General features: G+C 40.6%; 1 protein-coding gene across 2 annotated transcripts in view; it reads left to right on the top strand.

Moving 5' to 3' along the window:
* Positions 1 to 23,415, top strand: part of LOC135240620 (myosin light chain 1, skeletal muscle isoform-like) — a 465,194-nt gene that overhangs the window by 81,272 nt on the left and 360,507 nt on the right. The window contains exon 1 of one of the 2 annotated variants that reach the window (XM_064310343.1): positions 10,554 to 10,558. The exons of the other annotated variant lie outside the window; for it this stretch is intronic. The gene's annotated coding sequence lies outside the window, so the exon portion shown is untranslated. Of the gene's footprint in view, positions 1 to 10,553; positions 10,559 to 23,415 lie in introns of those variants that run through there. 2 annotated transcript variants of the gene reach the window in all.

Raw genomic sequence — 23,415 nt, forward strand, 5'->3', positions numbered from 1 at the left:
TACAGTCTGCACCCTCACCCATAGGTACAGTTTACTTAAATTATCAAGTATCAATTAGCCTAATCCATTTGTTGGGGCAAAAATACTATTTAATGTAATTCTTGAGTAACATCCTGGAATGGACACTGTCTTTTTTCTGCCATAATGGCGCAGGCATGTGCAGAACAATCCTAATGTTGTTTTCTCCCATTAAACTGTGTGGTAGCTTGGTTAAGCTTCAGATCTGAAGATGCCCCCCATCCCCAAATGGAGGACCAGCCATGACTGAGCTTCAAAGCCTAAGCCACAAATATGTTTGTGTTTTTTGACCAAAGATATGCTTAGACCTTCACACATTCCTCAGATATCAGGAGCCAGATGTTTCAAATGTCCTGACTAAACCCTGATGGTGAGAGGTGGTTTGAGTATCCCAGCATGCCGAGGGAAGCCTGGCAGACTTGGCGAGAAGAGGGAGGTCTCACACCAGTGGTTTGGAGCTTCTCTCACTGCTTAGGATGAGTTCAGAGCTGAGTGGAATTTCTTACATTGCAATGCACAGCCTGAATACATGTGATCTGGTTGGTCTGGGACCAGTGTGGTTCTTTTATTTCTGGTTTCCTGGAAATGTAACAAAATGAAACCTACATTTATTAATGAATGCAGTGCCCTGAATATGGTGAGGGGCAGACCAATTCCTGTTGCATCAGACCAGGCAAGATAATTAAAATTGCTACTCTACACTTTCCAAATGATGTGTGCTAAAGATCAGAAAGCAGAGAAGTTCATTTTTATACGTGAGTTCTGGCTCTCTGTGGCTCCTTCTATACAGTTATAAGTAAGGTCACCAGTTGTTCCAGAGCAGTTCTCAGCTGCATTTTAGTCACCCCTCAGGATGAGTATGCTAGAACCTTCCTTGATCACAACTATATCATGTTACGACTCCCCACAGTCATTGATAAGTTGATTGATACTTAACAATGTTCCCATACTGTGGAATTCAATGTGATTACTAGAACCACATGTAGCACTAGCATATTTTTTCATAGTGTTGTGCAATATAATTTGAAATAAAATTATTGAATGGTTTTCAGCTGGGGTAGGCTAATAAAAATGCAATTGATCAAACTGAATGAACTGAAATTACATGGAATTATAAGATTCTCCTAATGAAGAGATACATTGTTCTGCATCAATGGAGTTGGTTGGAACAGACAAGCATCAATTTGCTTTCTGCACAGTATTTTTAAAACCCCTGTGAGTCACATGCTTTTGGAGAATTGGAGACCATGGTTAAATTTACATTTTTGCAGATATTCCTACCATCACAAAAGTGTTGCTATATGCTGAATACCTATACGAGAACAGCATAGCACACTATACCACAACCAAGTACAAGGCTCTTTCAAAAAGCTGGAAACCTTTGTTTTGAGTGTTCATACACACTCAAAGACAGACACCCACATTTATATGCCATGTATTTAGGGACATTCCAGCTTTGTTTCTGAAAAACCTGAACCATCCAAAAAATGTCCAGTTTCCCAAGGGGAGTGGTTGCTACAGCCCTGGTACTAACCGATGGGAAAGTCAAATATTTATCTGTGAAGCAGTTGTGCAATCGTTTACACACTGAATCCCAGAAGTGATGCTGTGCTGTACAAAGGGTGGTTTGAATTAAGAAAACTAAAAACATTATGATCTGAACAGTCGCTCTTTATATGGAAATGCCAATTCTAGGAGACACTGACAGGGCAGCCCTGAACAACTGAGTCTCTACGATTTGTAATGTTGCTTCCTCATTACAAAAATACCCCACACAATTCACTTTAACATTGCACACACACAGGCATAAACATAGAGTTCACAACTCACATAAATACACAGTATTGATTTATATTCGAAATTGCAAAAGATTTGAACAACTGCCGTTTTTTCCCCCACACTGACGTTATTTAAAGACTTTCTCAATGACATTCAAAGGAGAGGAAGCAAGAGAAACTCCTGCAGACTACTGTATATCCATCTGCCATGTGCACGCTCAGGAAAAAGCAGCACAAGGACAAACTTGTTATTCAGTGCCTCTGCTCAGCTTGACATGTCTTAGCAATTAATATTCAGACACCAGACACTTCACCAATGTATGAACGGGCAGCATCTATAAAAAGAAGACAGGCTGATATTTACAGCTCTCCGAGAGTCCTTGTTAACAGATTCACTTCGAGAGCTGAGAACTGCAAAAAAAAAACTGGTGTACAGCTTCATCGTGTCAGACTATCCTTCTCATTAACCCCCGGCAAAACAAGAAATGTTCTAAACGAAAGACCTCCGGGCGCACTCAAAATTCATTAACTTGTTCAATCAGGCGTTTGTTCTCCCAGTCAATGGGGAGGATCTTCCGAGAGGTCTCTCTCGTTTAGAACGAAGAAGGTCGATTAAAAGAGGGAAGATGGAGGATTGTATTAAAATTCAGATTAGATTCAGTGAGAGATGGGGCCTGAACGTGATCATTGGTGCACATCTGCCCATCCCGTAGATCTTGGCAATAACCAGCAGTCTCCTTGTGGAAGTAGTGTGCCAGTGACTGCTTTGCTGACACCATTTCCTTAATAGCAATATTGTCTCAGAATAAAACATTAAGTGCAGTGTTAAATTTGACCTCTACAATGCATTGTTTTAGAACATATTCTTATGCAGAGCAACTTACAATGTGAAGTTCATAACAAAGTTCAGAACATAGATGCTCAGTTATTTGAGTATTGCATTTTGTGTATGTGTTCCACAATGTAGTGATAATATGGGGAATCGTACTAGCACCATATTCTTCTGAATTCAGTCTCTGTTCAATGCTGTTTTTCTATTGTATTACTAATACATAATGAGTGCACACGTAGCACCATGCTTAATTCTAGCATCTGCCAAGATCCTCATTGCCTATCCAAGGACTGGGTTTTCCCCAGCAAAAAACAGACTCCAGTGTCTGGTTTGCACCATAGAACAGTGATAGACTTTGACAAGGCCCTCACAAAAGTCCAACTATCCCATTGCTATAAATATAAAATATAATTTACTGCAGGTTTTCCGCTCACTGTGCCTTAAGCTCAAAACTACTACAGTCAAATGGCATTAACCCCCAAAAAAGTGATTAATTTTTGGTAAACCTTGAGTGCCATAAAACTACAAGGTTTGCATGTGAACAGCGGGCCTTAACCCACCGACTCCCACTCCTTTCTTGAGGGGAGTGGGGTCTTTTAAAGGAAGGGCCATTAAAAATGCCTGGTAAACAAGCAAGGACAATTCATCAACCTATTAGAGCAGTCACCTCAAAAAGCCTGAGTTCAAACTCCACCCCATCTCACAGTCCCAGTAGTTGTTGTGTGGGTGGTCTTAACAAGCTGGGGAAATTAGTTCACTTGCTCAACAAAACAGAGCCAAACACAACTCATGGCAAGTGGGTGGATACGAGGCAATGCTCAGACAAATAAGTCCGCCCTGAGATTTCACACCTTAAGCAGACCACTCCTCTCCATTAGTCCCACAGAGAGATGGGCCAGGTCAGGTCTGTTCTCACAGGAACCTCCAGAGCAGCAGTGGTAGAGGCCCGGTGTTGGCCTGTGTCTAATGAGCAAGCCTGGGTGCTGACCTTCTGCATCTGGCTTGAAAATGATTGCTTTGTTTACTCCACGGTTTCACAAAATGTGAATTATTTCACCAGTTTTCCAAAAACTGCAGCTACAGCTTATGTCCTCTGAATATAAAATTTTGCATGGTGCTTTTCTGCAGTTAAGAAGATGAAGTAGGCTGTGTTTAAAAAAAAAAAAAAAAAAAAAATGTATATACTCTGTGTATATATTTCTCATACCCAACAAACAACTGGCTTATTCTGAATATTAATCTACTAACATTTATCTTTTCCAAGCCAGACGCTGTCTGTACAAACATTCTCACGTTCTGTGAGCCACATTGGTGGTAGATAAGATGGAGGAGGCTGCCTGGCCTGTCTCCTCCCTCTCTGTAAGTACAGCTGGTCCTGCCAGACCACACCCTTCTGCAGACCACCCTCTGCCAGAGCATCCAGATTTATTGCCCGCCATTCACCATCCCAAATGACCACATCATTAGCATTGTGTTCGTTGACCATATTTATCTACTTCACAAAGCCAGCGCTCCTCACCATCAGGGAGGCCCTTGCAAACACCACACTGAAGGACATCGGATGGCTTCCTTTTTTAAATGCCTGACACTTATGCTCTAAGATGCTTTGTTTTTTAATGCTACAATAGTCATTTCTAACAGCATTCAAATAAACCTGAGCTCTAGTTCGAATTTGACACAGGCATCATTAACTTGGCCCCACCCCCTGCCGCCTTGCCCCCTCCCCCTTCTCAAATCATCAGTTTTTTTATCTGCCTTCAGGCCAGTGGGTAAATCCACACAGATGAAATGGAGGTCACCTTGGGGTACCTGAGCAATCAACATTTGGGTCTGAAAAAGTGTTACCACACACTAATATTTTAAAACTAAGATGGTTTCATTTAATAAGTTAATTTGGCACATCCATCAAAATAAAAAAAGAATACACGCACACAAACACACACAGGCTTTGGTGCCTGGTCCGTAAGAGTCATCAGGCTAACGTAATTTCCCCTGTGCCCAGCATGCAGATCAGGATCAGGCGCATCTCATCACCCCAGTGGCCCGACGCCACCTGGGTGGTGGGGACGGGAATGAGCTAATGGCCTTTCACCGCCTTTCTGGAGAGAGCGGTCCGCCAGGAGCGGCCGTTAAATATGCGCCCCCCCCCCCCCCAAGTCTCCCATTGTTTGCCCTCCTGGTTACAGCGGCATCAATTCCATGGTGCCAACCAAGCGTGGCTAACTGTCTGAGGGCCATAGTCCTCGGGCAGCCCCCGCTCTCTCAGCCCCCCGGGGAGCCAGGGAACAAGGTTAGATTGAAAGGTAATGAGCCTATTAATTAGACGGCTTTCAAAGGGGGCCGGCCCGTCAGTGTCTTCACTTTTCTTTTTTCTTTTTTCCACACACTCCCCCTCCCACTAAAGGCTGCGAGCGAGACACGCAGCAGAGAGACAGCAGGTGTAAAATCCAGAACCTGAAATTCATCTTTCAATCAACCCGTTCAGGCAGATGTGTAATCAAAGCCAAAGCTATTTCTTAAGTAATTATACAAATGTATGCATGAGGGTAATTGATGTCACTCTGGAAAGATTAGAGGGATGCTGGAATAACACGGATATTTAGGATATTTATAGACTGCTGCGTGGGGTACCGAGACCCTCCTTAACACTGAAGGGGTGACGGTATCATCAGACGGTGGCCTTTGTCTGTTCTTAATTAAAGAATGACTTAAATATCGGGACTGTGCTTTTTGTTTGTCATATGGTCTGCAGATTTGTTTACATAATGGGGTTCCTGAAGCCAAAGCTGGATCAGTCTGATTTTATCTTCTCAAATTCTAATTCCTTTTGTTTTCTTTTTTTGTGCCGTCACACACAAATCCAGGACTGATTGTGTCATTGTGATTGAGTCTGGAAGCCTTGAGGACAGTGGCATTCTGGATTTACATATGGCATTGAGGTTTTGTAAGGCACAATAAAAATGACTGCCATAAAACTGTCTAGGGAGCTGGAAATTATCCATTTGATGACAGTACATAAAGGTGCCAAAGATTATTCCAAGAGTCCAGGGATTGGCAGAAAGTTTTAAGCTCAACAGCCCCGGTGGTTAATGAGGAGTATTGCAACTATAGTGGAGGTTAAAAAAAAAAAAAAAAAAAGCGGCGAAGGGGCCAAACACTATGATGAACAAAACATCGGATTCAGCTCACTGGGTACAGTGGCATCTTTGACACACTCTCCAGGCTCTGACATGCGCATAATTTCAAGTTTCATTGATGTCAGATCTATGGCAAGATACTGTATATGGCTAATTAAGCAACTAAATGGCACTACTGAGTTTCCCCAGTTCTGGCAAAGGGCCTGTAGCCAAAAATATATATGAAATGTCACTAACAGGCATTCAGGAATTACACCACATCCTGTTTGTGTGTCTTCACCAAAATGATGGTGGTTGAACTCATGGGAATTGTTTTTTTTGTTTGTTTGTTTTTGCTGTGAGGAAGAACTTCTCCTGTACCAGCAAAATGAGATGAGATTTGGCCATTTGAAAAGTGCTCATATGTGGCATTATAAAACACTGCCAGATGAGCAGTAAAACTCTTAGGGTATGGATACTGGGGGCTCCAAAGGGTCGGGGGAATCCAGGGGGAGAGTTCAGTGGCTGGGTTTTTTAACATTCAGATTCTCTATGGGTCTGTCATAAACAGAACATAACAAGAAGGTTAATATGTTGTGTGTTCCATGTTTTTATCTTTATTGACATGGCTAAAGTGTAGGGGTGAACCGTCCTTTCTGTTAACTTATCTTCCACTGTTTATGTTGCCTGTAGTTAGGTTGAGTTGTCTGTTATTATTCTTTAATTGTTACACTGATGTGATAATGCTACTTTTATACTGGTTCTCTCATGTACTGAGCTGAAAGGGGCCTTGCCTTGTAGCTGTTTACACAAATCCGGTGTAGCAGATTTCATTTAGTTTCCGAAAGTGGACAAAAGCCAAGTTGTGACCAGTTGTGTAAAATCACTGTGGGTAGACTACGGGGCCACCCCCCGCTTTATTTCTTTTCTTATCAGCCAATTGTGTGGGATGCTAATCTGGTGAAAATTAATATGTTCCCATTAATTCAGATTGCACACAGTGATCAGAGAAGCAGCACACGGCGTCTTCACTAATTCCGATAGCACACTGCAATCAGATGAGCAGGAGGCTGTCAAGCAGACATAATAGGAATAGGATATTGGATAAATACGTAACTGAGTTTCTTTTAAAAATCATTTGGAAGGTTTCATCTATCCGTCACCTCATGACATGTAATTCAGAAAATTTGCCTTGAGCAGTGAGAGGCTTTTCAATATACTAATCTCTGGTGTTAGGCTGCTCATGTGGACTGAATAACATGCAGGCTGAGAGTAGGCTTGTGAGAAACTGTTCTCATCTGGACGATTCCAGGATTTTTTAAATGAGGTGGCACAGGGGGGACCAAGAACCAGTCAGGGTGGGCCCATGAGAAATCAGAAAATTCTATCAGAAATAAATACAACGTTGAAAATTGGCTTAGAAAACAATGTGCATGATCAGGCTCTTGTGCAGTGCCCTGTACCCTAATACAGGTGGTATTACATGAAAAGTGGCACTGCACAAGCAATTGGCAGTGAATCAGGCAGCGATTGACAGAACTCTGATCCAATGGCGATGGGAATTGTCAGATTGACAGTACTCTAGCCCAATGGCGTTGGGGGGGCACCGGGGGGGGGGCAATCATATTTCAGGGGGGGAAGGGCGCGGTGCAACCTCATGCCACCCCTTTAGACACGCCCATGAAGGTGAGGAGAACAAACACTGCATTTTGGGGAAACTACTGCTTTACAGAAAAAAAGAAATAGCAAAAGGAAAGGATGAAGAAAGTGTCAGCCAAGCAAAAAAAGAAGTTAATAAATAGTACAGTATTTTCAGATGGAAAGGTTTGCTGGACAATGAAAGTGAGCCTAGGCATGTTTCAGTTCTGAATCACAAGCAATGGTTATCGCCATATCTGCTGTAATGCTATTAAAACTATCGCAGATCAACAGATCAGGTTGATCCTGATACAGGTTGTAAATGTGTGTGTGTGTGTGTGTGTGTGTGATTGAAGTGATTGAGTGTGGCCTCCCATCAAGTCCTCAAGGGGCCATGCTTAAAATCCTCACAGGGGTGGGGTTCCATCCTTCACTGTGCCTCCCCCCATGACTGCCATGTCGTTTAGACACATCTCTGACAGTCTGGCGATAATGGCGGGAGGCCCAGCCTGTCCGTCACTGGCGCAGGGATCGATCACGTCGACTTTTTTGCTGAACGTTTTTTACGAAAGAAATGGTGCTAGTGAAGACAGTGGGCAGATCCAAGGCAATCGCTGCTGGGCTGAAAAAAATGTGTGCGGGGCTCCCTCGGGTCTGGGAGACAGGAGTGGCAATCGAGGCCTGGGATCAAGCTTGCTATGACTGCAGGTCTAGGTATGAGTTACCTTAACCATTACACATTAATGAACGGATGAATGACTGTCAGACTCATTTGGTAGGCTGTGTGATACTTCATCACTTGCATAGCTGCCATAGACCTTCATATAAAATAATGCAATGAGTTTTATAATTACTTGAACAGGTTTACACATGTTTGCTTATTTAGTAATAACCCGGTGTACTTGAATGAACATTTAACTGAACAGAACAGGAAGAAAATAATCAAAATGAACAGAATCCCTCAGAAGTAAGAATTTTTGGTTCATAAGAGGAGACGGTAGAACATTTAAGACTACAGAAAGTGGGGATGCCATACCTTTAGTCATGCAATACCTCAACCAAATGTCCCTGTTTCTCCGCTATTAAAAAAAGAACAAAACAAAATAAAACTGTCAATGGGATGTATTTCTGCATTATGGCTGGAAATGTGCAGTGATATTGTGTTTTCTCAGAAGATGTTGGAAGATTTTCAGAAGGAAACCACAGAAGACCGATTGAAAAAACATTAGCTAAAGCTATTTCAGAGCAGAAAATAAATAAATAAATCTGGGGAAAAAAAGCTAATGGCAATGTTGGTATCTATCACAATAATGGCCGCCACCCAAAACTAAAACCACAATATTTCTGTTACGTTGATATTTCCATTGAGTCAATGTTCATTTATTATGGAAAAAACATTCAATGGCACTCTTATTATAAAGAGAACCTTTAGTGGTAAATTAGATACCAAATGACAGAATTGTTTAAAGGAATTGGATTTCAGTATTGTTATCTGGAAGAGTTTGATCTTCAGTGGGGGAATTTCAAAACAATAACTATCAATTTAACTTTCATTTAAATGCAATTTTTAAATAACATTTTTTGGTGTAAGCAGATTGAGGGACAAAGACGGCAGGACAAACAGATGGACAGATAAATGAAAATACACACTAAAACTGAAATCTCTCTGCTCCTTTCCAAAAGTGCAGAGTTCCTCTTTGCTTACTCATGCATATCCTATGACTATTAGCTGCTGACAGGCTTAGGAGCATTCAGGGTCAGTTGCTCATGCTATAACTCAGCTGTGTGCACTTTAAGGCTAGTGCTCTTGATTGCTTTCTTCATGGTCAAAAATGTTTCACTGTTCCAAAGTTTAGAATACCATATCATATTGCAGTCCAGTCAGGAGGAATTAATGCATAAAAAGTCATGCATGCGTCATATTTGGTCTTGGTGATGTCGATTTTTTTTTTTTTTTTCTTTCCATACAAATTTTGGTGATAAGTCCTGTGGTAGTATGTTATGATTTGCTTGTGTGTGCGCGTGTGTGTGTATCCTATGTACATAGTCACTGTATATTGGTGATTTTGCAGGGTTTGCTTTCTAATAAAGTTAAAAGGATCACAATTTCTGCATAGTAAATAAATGAGTGCAATTTTTAATCTAACACTTTATTAGCCGTTTAATCAATGAATCAGTCCTAGTTACTGCTGGATTGTCCATCACTGAGGCGTTGGGTCATACACCAAGATTACCATACACAAACACTCTGAGACCCATGTACTAAGTTTCCCATACTCACTGTACCTGTCTCTGAGAAGTATTCATTGATTTTGCAATCATTCAACACATTTCACTAGACATTTTTTTCCCCATCCTTTTGCGCTTTCACTAAACGGGAACCGTTTGACTTATTTCACGATTGGTTAATTTTGTTTTGCAAAACAGTCTAATAACAGTACAGTGATAATCATTTTGAAATTGTCACTTGGAATATTTACAGTAAAGTAACTATAGTGTCCTGTTATTATAAAATGAGGATGCATTATAAAAATAAGCAAAGAACCAACTCAAATTTAGCCAGCTCAGTTTAATTCACTTTAGCGATTAGTTCCATGGCGAAATGTTGTTAATCACTTTCTGAACAAAATGGCTCAAAGCCTTAAAAATTATTCATATCTCTCATTTCTAAGTCCCAGAACAGACATCAGACACACTGAGACCTACCTTCGTTTGCTGTTATACATGTTGTCAGGAAAGAAGGGCATTTTTACACTCCTCTACCCCATATAGATTCTGTCAGCTGTTCTTACGTCCCATTTTTCATCTGTGTGTCAGTCAGGAAATGCAGTCTATATTTTAATTCCTTTTATACCCAACACACACCCCACACGGTGCAGCCCACACCACTCATTCCATGCCCCACACTGCTCATCCTGCCCTTTCACTACCCTTTCCCAGGAAATGTTTTAAATGTCCAAGGTTCTATATGAGACAGCAGGCTAATGTAAAATTTAAATTACAACACTCAACATTAAAAGACTTAAAATACTGAAACCGATTCATTTAACTGATCGGGACCAAAAATTGACTTGGGATCTCTCATGGTTTCCATTTCCCTCGGTTTAATATTATTAGGCAGGGACATTAAGGTGCCTTTTAGAAGTGGTTTTAAGCCTGCTCCAAGTCTGCTTCTCCCAAGGTTGTGTTTTTACGCGTAGATAAGTGAACTGTATTAATAAGACCTACCACCCCGTAACAAAATTGTGGCTCAAACAAAGCTTCTCTGAGAAACTTTTCCCATACGAGTCTGGTCTCTGGTGGCAGAGGGCACAAACCCATATCACGTATCACACGTTTACACATACAGAAATTAGGACCAGCTTATGAAAGCAGAAACAAGGAGATTGGGAAAAGCTTCACAGACTACTGTAGGAACCTGGAGGCTACAGCAAATCATCTGAAACCAGAGGGACCTGATCTTTGCCTTCACTTTGGACCCACGAGCACCATAGGCAGACGCACATGACAGAAACGGGAGTTAAACTGGAAAATCTCTCGATTACCAACTCCGCACTGCACATGCTAAATTGATTTAGTGAGTATTTGACATGTAATAAATTCAAGCACTTTAAAGCCGAAAAGAGTCTAGTGGGAAGGAGTGGTAGTTCTTAAAGACCACAAGGTTTTCATTGCAGCTCCGAAACTAAACATTAGTTTCACATGTAACACATTCTCTCAAGATAGAGGCTGTAATGTGTGAATCCCTTTTCAAATGATGATATACTAGGTTTAAAATCTTGATCAGGTTTTTTCAGGTTACAGTAGTTATTAGTTATACATCATAAATACACATGAGGGCAGAATATTCCAGTTCCCAGTTCATTTTTTCCAAACAATTTACCAAAACATATTCCTTAGAAGAACTGAATTCATCTCATGTAGAACTAGACTGGATGATTCCTATTAAAGAATACTATGCTGGATTTTCACCTTGAAAATATAAAACAACCATGCTCAGTCATTACTATAATGCATTGGCAATCTGTGTCTGTGTGCACTTCTGCCCAGTCCTTGCTTGTCTGTATTTGTTATAATAAAAAGTATTCAGGATGTTTCTGGATAGGGCCCTTTTTTTCTTTGTGGGCTGTATCTGAAAAGCATGTGACCAATAGAAGAAGGAGAAAAAGAAGACTAAACTTATATGGATTAGTTACAATGAGTGGTGTGGTTACAATGGAGTTACCTTAGCGGCTAATCTAACGCTATCCATGTGGCTGGTCAGTGTTCAGGTTAGGTACAGTAGCTGTCGTTATAAACTAGCTAACTAAATTAAATTATGTTTGCCGGCGTCAGCTAGCTGACAATGATGGTCCAAGAATTTGCTCTGGGTCCAATAGTTTTGAAAGTAACAGTCTAAGGTTGAGAATAAGATTCCAATCCACTTCTCTAGGTTCATATGGGCTAGTTAGCAATCATTAGCTAGGTAATAGGGGAGTCCACCAGTTGGACAGTCCTACTATCCTGTATGAGTTGGATACATTTTCCGGATACGACTGCAGTTAGACTACTACTGACTAATATCCTTGGTCAGAGAGACACATTTTTTACTAAATTCATATCTCAGGTGAATGTGCGATTGTGTGCCTTTGTTTTCACAGGGGTTAGCTGGTGAGCCCCAGCCTGGAGCTCTTCTAGTCTACTTCCCTACTAAGGTGGTGTGCAATAGACCCACAAAGCTAGACTACGCAAAATTAAATAAAAATAAAAACGACAATGAATTGATGTGCTTGTACATTTTTGACTGTAAACACAGGAGTGAAGCAAGGAAAGAAATCAGCAGGTATAGCTAAGGACTGGACTAAAAAGCCAATCATTCAAACAGCTGTCAAAAGATACCCATCCAAAAAAAATTTAGTCTACGACAGATAGCTTCACCATTTAATAGCAGACTCATACATTCTGATTAAGAGCCTACATTCAAGATATGTAATAAAAAGTGGCTTCTAATCCAAACACTGTCAAACCATCTGTTGGTTTAGTGCCTGGAACCCTAACCCTGTTTCCACATTTCATGTTTATTATTTTTTATATTTTGAGTGTCCGCGCACACGAACTGCAGGAGCAGCTCTGGCACAAAGTCACACAGGAATAAGGGCAACATGAAGCACAGTGACTGAGAGAACCTGGCCAGCGTGCCACCAAGTTTCTCAGTGGCACCCACTGCAGGAAATTAAAATAAACCAAGAGATGGAATGTCATACAGGGTCACACCTGGGACAAATTTCCTCTCTGCTGGCCTCAACGTCATAGAAACCCCTTTAGGGCAGTGATGACACTGTGCATCGTCCCACTCTGGAATGTTATTCTGTGTCTCTGAGGGTAACACAAGCAATAAGCCAAAATGACAGGCACACATCTCCCATCAACTGGGTTTTAAACTTGACAAAATAATTAATCTTTTTAGGCTATTTTAAAGCTCTCCATTCAAGAACAGAATGTGCTGATCAGTTTCGTCATGTGAACACATGCATCGGTCCACCAAGTGCATTATTTTTATTCAGCGCATGTACCAGAACAATCACTTTTAAATCTGTCTTGTGTCTTTACATCCCAGTTGTGGAATGTAAGTTGAATCAATGCAAGTGGTGATGGGTAAGGGGATGAGATGAATGCATTAAATTCACACTTAATTCTATTGTAAAGACCAAACGACCAACCAGAGTTCCACCTACTTGCATGTTCATTCTGCTGGGAATCGGCAGGTCAGAGAAAAGCTAAGCAAACAAACCTCCCTGGCTGCTTGTGTGAGGGCACCGCGCGCGAGAGGGCTTCAGTGAATATGGCGTTGGGCCATCTCCCTCCACAAGGTCAGAGTGGGAAAACATCGCACTGTTTTGTTAGGAATTTATGAGTATCCGCGTATGCCGACGCATCTCTGGGACCGACAGGGCTACACACCGACAGAGAGCAGCGCCATCTTGCCCTCGGGAAGATATTGCGCTTACAGGCACATGGAAGGCATTAAACTAAAAAGTAATAGATCTTCGCCGCGAAACCAAAACACGCAATCCAAATATTTTAGATAACTGTCGGATAACGTCCACCCAGGAGTACCGTGCGGTGGAATCTCTGTCTGTTTATTTTGTGGGGAGAGGAGAAATGTAATTTATAGCGCTAATATTGTGAAAATTCTCAGCAGGTTGACATAGGTGCTGAGAGGGTTTCATCAACACTCTGATGTGTCTATGGATCTGTGGGGACCTGTCTATATTTGGGGATTATTGAACTGTCAGGATATGGACTGACCCTGGCATCCCAGTGGTCATGTCTGTATAAGCATAACCAGAATAAAAATGAAATGCTAAAGCAATGTGATAAAAAATAAATACACTGAAGCAATGTAATGAAAATATCAACAATAAAGTGGCATACACACACACACACACCCCGAACATACCTACACCTTTAGAAAGTGAAGTGTGATAAAGGGGGTTTTCTGAAAGCATTGAAGCATTTTGGAACTTCCATTATCTCTTCCTTTTTTGTGGTCCTATTTGTTTGCGAGTGAGTTCACTCATGGTAATACTATCCCTTTTCTATAAAGTGTTGTGGGTTACAGTAAGCAACCCACTTCAGCTTTTGAAAAATGTCATTTAAAATTTTCTGTCAGTTATTTGTGCTTTGTAACCACTCTGCCAAAAATGTGTGGTCTACTGCCAATGGTAATGCTTGCACAATAAACTAACTGGGAATCATACAAATATTAATGGTCATATTTTGTCATAGACATTTATTGTATTACCAAACCATTTCCCAATGATTAGATGGGAACGATAAATTGCTCTGCATGTCTTCAAAATCTTGGATGGTGATTACAGTACAAAATCACGGCTTGATAAGGAAAGAGTCTGTTAATCATCTCTGTAAAGAGTCACTCTTTATAGAAAGCGTCAAATGGTATAGACTGATATGTTCTGAATTGCGGTCTTATTTTAATTAATTCTATGGTCAAGACACCATGGCAAACTGCAATCTCTGAGCAATTTGTTTTCACTCTGACCAAGAATAGAGGTGTGTATTGCAACTTCAACCTCCACATTTTACATTATTTCAGGTTCCATTTTTTCTTCCAAGTTTAAAAAAATAAAAATAAAAATCTGTCTGGTTTTCTGACCAATTGGAAACTGGTAAAATATCCCTGCTGGTCCACGCCTCTCTGCCCGGATGCTGTATGTCACAGCAGATCTAAAATGGTATTTGCATTTGGTGTGTTAGTGTTTCTCAGTCTTTGCTCACACTGTCCCTCAGCCCTGGTTTCTGTTACATTGTGTCCTCTGCTCTGGAAATGATCCCAAAAAACGCTGGCCCGCTGCGGTCCTCCGAGACACAGCGCGTCCAACCGCATGTCGGACGCTCGGGGCGTCTCCGCGTGCGCCTCCGCGTGCCTGGGCCGCTTGGCAGGTCGCAGAATGGAAGACGGAGCCCTCATGAATCAATTTCAATGTTTTAACAAGGGTGAAAGGGAGAACAAAACCGAGAGCTCTTTCAGACTTCTATTCATCATGGCCGAGAGGGCCCTGGACTAGCTGATTATTTGCGAAAGGAAAATCCCTTTAAAGAAAAATGAAATATCCTTTTTCTCTGTAACACACTGGCCGTGACATCAGAGGCTGTGGTTTTGTGGCAAGATGGAAGAGAGAAAAAATGAAATGGAGATTTTAAAATGGAGCAGAGGATGTGGAGAGGCACTGGGGAGAGAAGAAGAAATGCAATTGAAATGTGTGAAAGGATGGAGAAAGAAAACAACAACAAAACTATTTTGATAATGAGGTTCATGGTTTTTTTCACGCACATGCAAATGAGTTTGACACAATTCAAATAGTTTCAGGCATTTACATTTATGTATGTGAAGTTTGTATGTGGCCTATATACTGTATTTACAGCAACACTGAGCGGCATGCCATACATACAGGCCACATACCATTACACACGTGCTATGTGCAACATTATGCGGTCTATATATTTAAAGCAACATACTGCCGCATACCTTGACACATGTGAATAAGTATGTTGATTTTGCATTTGTGTTTACATATTTTTGACACTCATTACATGAAGATGACAGTGTCTTCATGTTTGAATTGTAGGTAATGTGCATGATGGATTCTTTTTTTTTTCCCAGAGCCATAATCTATGAGGACTGCTTAGTGTCTAAATAATGAAAAATTCCATGACACATCCTTATCTGCCAAATGGAAAATCACATTATCTTCAAAAGGCCTCTAAGCCTACATGTTCTGGCTTCCTCTGAAATTTCCTTTGGAAAAAAAGAGAAAATCATAATTCTGTGAAGCGCTTAAAATTCAGTCTTAATGTTTTCGGGGGTGTTAAATGCAAATTCTGAGGTCATACAGAAGTTAAAGTGGGGGAAAAAAAAACTTAATTTAGAAAGCTCTCAGAAGTTCTGAAAAGCTACACTAAAGGCTGTGTTTTGTCTGTACAGAAAGAAATAGTTCTGCAGTGCAAGTAATGTTTACCTCTTACCCTGTCTTACATAGCAAAAGAAACGGAACAGCAGTTTGTATTCGCTATGAAACATGTTCTGGGCCTGTAATCATAGAGTCTGCATTGGACTGCTTATCTGGAAACAGGTTTGCCTTTTAGCTCACAATGGAAAAAGTTAGGATGTGGAGAGAAACCTGATCATCACATCACACAGCTTTATAAAGATGGACCTGGTTACCTTTCTGGAGTTCTGATTGGTTCAGCTGCTTTGAAGTTCACATACATTAATGTACACATGTAGTGTTTTTTCATCAGTCATTTTGTATTTCTATTTAATGTAATAAATGCAATAAATACATTTTCATGCATTTGTAGGAGGAGCATACATACATGATGGAGAATCTGTTAAAACACCAATATTCTGTGAAAGTAATATACAGTGTTAGGAGACCATGTCCATTTGTACTTGGGGCAAATCATTCATGCGGTTCTCAGCCCCCACAGTTTAATAAAAGAAATGAAATACTTCAGGGTTGGTTCCGAGTTTGTGTAAGCCTTGTGGTGCCTGCATAGGCTGTGCTGACAGAACGCAGGCCTACAAGAGAGACAGGCTGTGTTGAGTAAGCCTTGTGTTGCCTCTACGTTACGCTGTGCAGAACACAGACCCATGGGAAAGGGAGACCAGCTGAACCGCGTGGAGGAACACCCAGTGCGGTTGCGTTCCGTTTCTCATTGAGATTACATCTAACACTGAGCCCAGGATAAGGCATTCAAACTTCCCTGCCGTACAAATGACACGCTTGGAGAAATACAAATGGGAGCGACTAAGCGCCAAGATGCAAGTGATATGCTTGCCCTCAAGAGAAACCCAGCTAATTTCTTAGGATGTTCAGATGGCTTCAGTTTTCATTAACCCTGTAGGGCTCTAAGTGATGGGCAGAAATGTAACATGATAACTCTTTATGCATCTACATCAGTTATTACAGTAATTGTGACTGCCTTCTGTTTAATCAGAGCCTTATCAACTCAAACGTTCATCTTGAGAGCAATTAAAACTACAGGCAGGAACTAAATTAATAATCTGTATTTAAAATTATGAAATGAAAATCTGCAGCTTTATCAGTAACTAAATTTTCTGAGATTGGGGGTTCAACCCATTATTTACAACTGTGTATATCGGGTCCCAACCTTTCACAGAAAATAGTGCCGCTAATTTCCTCAATTAGGCAATCGTCATCTGTTCCATAACAATCTTCCTGATCGTTGTTTTAATAGCCCAGATAATCTTGAAAGGAGAAGACACTGCACCACATGAACAAGGACAAAATGAATTACTTTGCCGTCTGAAGATCTGCCGGAAAGATATGAGATTGAGGGTATCGCTCCCTAAACAAATTGCTCGCAGATGACTCTTGGACTACAGAGGAGCAGAGGATTTAACCGCAGAAAACGGAGGCACGTTGCGGTAAAGGCTCTGTCCCTGGAACTCGAGAGGAGCAAGTCGCTCTGAGGCACGTGCCGATTGGCTGCAGCTGTGTCGGTCAGGTACTACACTCGGTGCAACAAAAACCACATACCCAGATTTGCAACCATTCGTCATAAACCAATCAGATGGCAACCAACAGAAAGAGAAGTTGGTTTTTACATCGTATTTTCGTACAACTGAGCTTTGTGCCGAAATCTGCTGTCTTGAACTCAAGTGACCACATATAATTCCACTTAGGAACACGAGCGCAGCGACTGAAATTCGCTTCAGACGATCGTTTTGCATGAAGTAAAGATGTCGTTTTTAATCATCAACCGTGAGGAAAGGAAAGCGTGAAATCTGGAAGAAGCACGGAGGTCGAAAGAGCCGTGCTGAATTTGGGTCAGCGATGGGGGATTTGCCGTTTGTTGGCAGCGTTATGAAACGCAGCAGAAAGATCAGAGAGGGAAGGGAAGCTGACGAGGCGGCCGCTTGAGCGTTTGATCTCGCACAGGGGCTTGCAGCTCCGTAGAATAGGGGGACCGAAACACTGCAGCACGCGCACGGAGCAAACAAAAACTATTTTTATATGCGCCAAGATGGAGACACAAAGTTTACCGTGCATGGAGTGGGAGGGGTTCTGTGAACAGTTTCACAGCTGGGGACCTTCTTTAATGTTAGCACGCCATAGTGCATATTATGCGTAAGAATGTTATTATAAGAGCCATTCATTAACTAAACAAGGAACTGTAGGATGGATACCAAAGACCCAAACAGTCTTTTAAATATTTCTGGGTCTTTGCTGGTAACATGTATTAAAAATAAGACACATGTGGATTTTATATTTCTAGTGATGGGAGCAGCGTAGGAGTTCCCACTTGTATTTCAGATAACACAGTGAATACTGCTTTTTCTTCCACATCTATCATCCTCTGTCTGGAAACAGCATGACACAAAGTTGATTACCAAGAAATAAATTCCCAGGGTCATTATCAGTTTAGTACTTTCAGAAGTTTTGAGTCTGTAATCTTTAAAAAAAAAAAAATGATTTATTTATTTTTGAACACCTGCAACAGGCCAGTATCCCCAGGGCTGTTACTGTATTGTAAATACTATGGGATGGATAAATATGGTAATTATTGCATTTACGATTCATTTTAGCATTTCGCAGATATGCTTATCCAGAGTAACTGTGATCACATTATTTATTTATTTACGTGACAGCTTTCTGTTTAGGACATTGTCAATGTATACAAAGGCAGCACCCCCAGCACACCTAGTTCCCTAGTCATTATACACTGCCACCACACTTAGTTTATTATTAAATGTAATTATTATGTATAGAAGTTAGACTTGTGGATTCTGTGTTTAAATGAGGTCTCGTTTTATACATTACTCATTCACTCAGTCTACACCAATGCACTAGGCCTTTTACAGAGTCAATATTTTCTGGATTAATCATTCATATAGTGGAGTGACAATCAGAGATTAAATATCGCACTAGCAGTCATACAATCTGGATTCAACCCTGCAACCTCCTAATTGCTCATTATTAGTTCAGTGTCCCCCAGCAGAGCATGCGGATCGCCCATGAGCTCAGTTTGATTACACCACCCAACTTCAAGTAAATATGAGTTAAGTTATTTGGATTCTTGTATGAAAAGTTTTTTTTTTTAATTATTATTCTTTTTTTGTCTTTCAAAAGAAACGAGCGGTGGTCATTCTCAATGTTGGTCTTAAGCTGATATGGGCTGAGCTAAACTGTGAGATTTTGACATTTATAAATATTTATCTTAAATGTTAATGAATATCAGCTGCCCATTGAGTTGAAAATGCATTGTGGCAACAGAGCCTTAGTAATCTTTAATTTCCCTTGTCCAAAAATAACAAGACCCTCACCCACACTAGCACAGTAATTACCAGAAATGCCACTGTGCAGATTGTTTGGAGAAAAAAAAAATCATTAATTAATCAAGATTTTGGTAAATGGAAAGTATTGAATGATCTTCAGCTGCTTTAGATTTACAATAATTTTTGCTGATGCCAATGTTCAGTCTGTTTAAATCATCTACCAAACTGGCAGCGCCGAGCTGTCCAAAACAAAAGCTGTATTGTTCTGCATGACTTCATGGAATGGTATGAAAAAGTGGAAAAGATTATTCATTGATGCAGTGTAAGAATGAAAATATTTTTTAACTTCAGAAACTACTAGGAAGACATGAAAAACCAAAAGTAAATATATTTGTAATTAAATACACATCCAAATTAAATTATGACCATAATCCACAGGTAATATTTTAATAACCATGAATTACATATATAATTCTACCTACAGTTATCTTGTTTCATACAATTTATGAAAAATATATGCTTTACTACTTTAAAGTTAATACTGAAATATACTCAAATACAGATTTTTAGCAGGATAGCAAAGGATTATATGTTTCACTTAAATTAAAAATCCATAGATAAAACAACATTTAAAAAATGTTTTTGAACAAATTATTCTTACATAAAACATGCTTTTTCACAGGACCCACAACTGTTTAAAAGTTTACTTGTAGTAAACGTAATTTGTTTCATATATACTCAAAACAAAAATAAAAAAACGCAAAGCAAGCCGAAGATTCGCGGTCTCCTGTCTGAGAGACCACCATGAACGGCCGTGCCGACGACTCTCAGGCTGGCCTCTTTCACAGGAGAGGAATCCCACGGACCGCTTGAGCCCGGCGCACGAACGCCGAACCCCCTTCCTCCCCAAACACGTTGTCCATCATATTTGGTGACCTGAGAGAAGGGCCGTGGCAGCTCCGTGCCAAAACAATGACATTATCCCCTCACCCATACCCGGAGGCTGTCGCACGGGCTCTCCTCAGACGGGATCCGGGAACTGAAATCCGAGTCTTCCTCGGAACAGGCCCGGAAATTAAGCCACAGAGCGCCTCACGGAGCTATTATTGGACACCTTCCAAAATGCTCTCGCCCCCATGACTAGCAATGTTAGACCTGAACAATTGGAGAGGCAGTAATTCAGCGAAGTAGACTTGTTGCAGGTCGTAGCTCTCAGTGGACCCGGATATGTGTACAATGTGATTTCCATCCCATATGTCTATATTCTCTGTATGGATTTATTCAGATAAAGGAATTACCGTAGTTTGTGCTGACAAGTGGCAGGTTCTGTTTGTGAAGCATATTTTGTCATGTCACATGCAGTAAAAGCAATGTCATGGTAATAGATTTTATATTCCCATTAACACATTCATGAAAACAATGAAGATTAATATCATATTACTTTAAGAAACACTGTGAGCAATGAGAACTGAATGCATGCGTCCAAAGTGAACTACATTCAGATGCTTTTATGTCTTATTGCATTTTTTATTTTTTTATGCAAAAAGTTGTTGGAATATACCAATGTCATAGCAACATTTTTAAATTGTTTACATGTGTGCATTAATGCTTTTTTTCTCAAGTTTACAGCCACCAAAAAAGTTAAATGAAGAAAATAAATAAATGGATAAATAAATGTTTTCATAACCAAAATATTTGTTTTAAGTGTTTCTTTTTCTTTTTTTAACAATATTGGACATCAGTAACTGAGCAACAGTCACAACCAATAAAAGATGTCTATCGTATTGTATTATGCCTAATGGTTTCAGAATTAAAATATGATATACTAGAGCCATTCAAATGGCTCAGTGATTTTACATTAAATTAAAATTTTGGAAAAAAAAAATGTCCTTTAGTTATATTTATTGACATTTGCATTTTATTATGGGTTACAGTTGAGGGAAAATGTTGATTGATTCCAGGCCTGTGTGTCAAAATAATTGTATTAGATTTATTTAATGACAGGTACACAGGGTCCAGATTTAATCCACTTTGTTGCCCATTTCTGTGACTGCCAAACAGTATCCAAAAACTTTTTTTTTCATATTTCATTTTATTTTTATTTTTCGGTGCGCAGATCCAGTTGTCATGAATAGACACTTTTTTGAATATTTTCTTCAGTGCATCTTAAGTCTTAATTTTGTACCCTTGTGATGATTGTTGTTTTTGTTAGTTAGTTAGTTTTTTCTTTCTTTCTTTGTTTTTCCTTTGACCCCACCCATGTATTTTAATTGTATATTATGTGAAATAAAAACATAACGCAATTCAAATGGCTTTCTGAAACACAGTATGGCCAACTGTCAACAGCCAGAAGTCACATTTGGATGCGCACACACTTGAGGAAACAAAAACAGGCACTGGGCGTGACCACTTGGCTGAGCTTTGAGCCCTCTAGTGGTAAATCATTGTTATTATATGAGATGTTCAGGAAGCTGAGGGCACCAGTTCCGTTCAAATGCTTTTTATATCTTAAATTCCCCATCTGTAGCTATTTAATTGCTTTTATTTTCCGATATTTTTCTCAACACTCTCAGATCTTATATTTCCCAATTATTATTTTCCTTTCTGTATCATTCCTGCTTCACACTTAAGTGAAAGCTCCTAATCTCCCTATCCCCTGTTACAGGGGGTGCAGATTCCCAGAGTTATTGAAGCTAAAACTACAGCGGACCCTCCACTCTGATAGTTGACCCTCCCGATGACCTTTTCCAGAAAGCTCTATTAAAAAACCACTCTTTCATTTCCTCTCTGCCCTCATGTAAAACAATAAATAAGGTGCCGCGGTGTTTGCGCCCTGTGCTCTGCAGAGATGTAGCTAATGTAGCACAACTGAACAAACACGAGCAGCGCTGCCACGCCGGTCCGGAGCTGGGAAGAGGCGGGACTGAGCCGCGAGGGCCTGTAATTGAGGAAATGAGGCTAGAACACGGTGACCAGGACAAATATCGAGCAGAACCCCCACATGTTTAATCACGCCGTCTGCAGGCAACAGGCCACAGGCCACAAATTACAATTGACATTTGTAATGTGCTTAGGATGTGGAGCCGTTGTCTAAGCAGGTCCTGTTAGAATCGGAAGGGTCCTCTTTACACGTGACAAATGAACACTGGGGCATTCTGAAAAACAAACAAAATTATGAATCAATGTGAAATAATGAGAAATAATTAATAACGGGTAATGTGAGCCATCCCTTGCTGCTGGAGATCTTCACAAGTGAAAGTTAATTTCTTGGAAGTCCCTTCTTTAACCACATTTTTACTATGGATGGAACAATATTTTTGAGATTGTGGCGCCTTTCGAAACAATTGGACAGTATTTTAAATCAAATCATTTCAGCCAGAGATTCATGGCATGGCTTTGCCTTTCCCTCTGGCCCAGGTAAAGGAATTTTGTCTGTCAAACCGTAATGCAAGTAACACATGTTCTTCAGTCTTATGGTTTTTCAATTCTGACAAACCTTTCATTCGTATCATTAAACAACTCAATCATGGTAGGTAGGTAACAGCAGTAGCACTTCCACGCACCCTCACTAAAGGTACCCTCTCTAATTGGGCTAGAATTGAATTGTTGCAGTTTCCAGGGAGTCTAAATCCCTATAAGACGCACACATCGCTCCCTCTCTCTCCCCTCAGCTTCAAAGCTGTTGGTAGAGCAGTGTTTTAAAATGTAGGACTCTGTGTAGCAATAACGCATGAATGTAAATGATATGTAAAGGTGAAGATATTAATCAGGCCCCAGGCTCCGTTCCTCTGTCCATGCCCGTGGGCCCCTTTTCCACACGGAGCTAATTGGTACAAAGGAGCGCTGCTGTATTTTAAGCGCAGGTAATTGGGAGGGAAGCCGTCGCAAAGCGGCGGTGCTCAGGGTGCTGATAACCCGCCGGTGACACCTCTTATCCCGCTGTGACGCATTAGCATGTCCGCGCACGGCCGAATTTGATTAAAAGAGCGGCGTGAGCCCTCTCCCAGCAGTTCTTACACTTCTCCTCCGCGGTACAGCCTCTCCTAATACGGCTCTTCTGCGCGTAACCCTTGGCAGCCCTTTTCTGAACTGATTTGCGGGACGCAATTACAGATGTCATAAAAACGGTGAGACGCGGTCAAGAATTTTCTTCGGATGGTGAAACGCCGAGTCGCAATCTGAAACACATGTTTGTTCTGTTTGTTCGTCAAAAGTAATTGCCTCCTAGTT

This window comes from Anguilla rostrata, chromosome 15 (genome assembly GCF_018555375.3).
Source record: "Anguilla rostrata isolate EN2019 chromosome 15, ASM1855537v3, whole genome shotgun sequence".
Taxonomy (NCBI): Eukaryota; Metazoa; Chordata; class Actinopteri; order Anguilliformes; family Anguillidae; genus Anguilla; species Anguilla rostrata.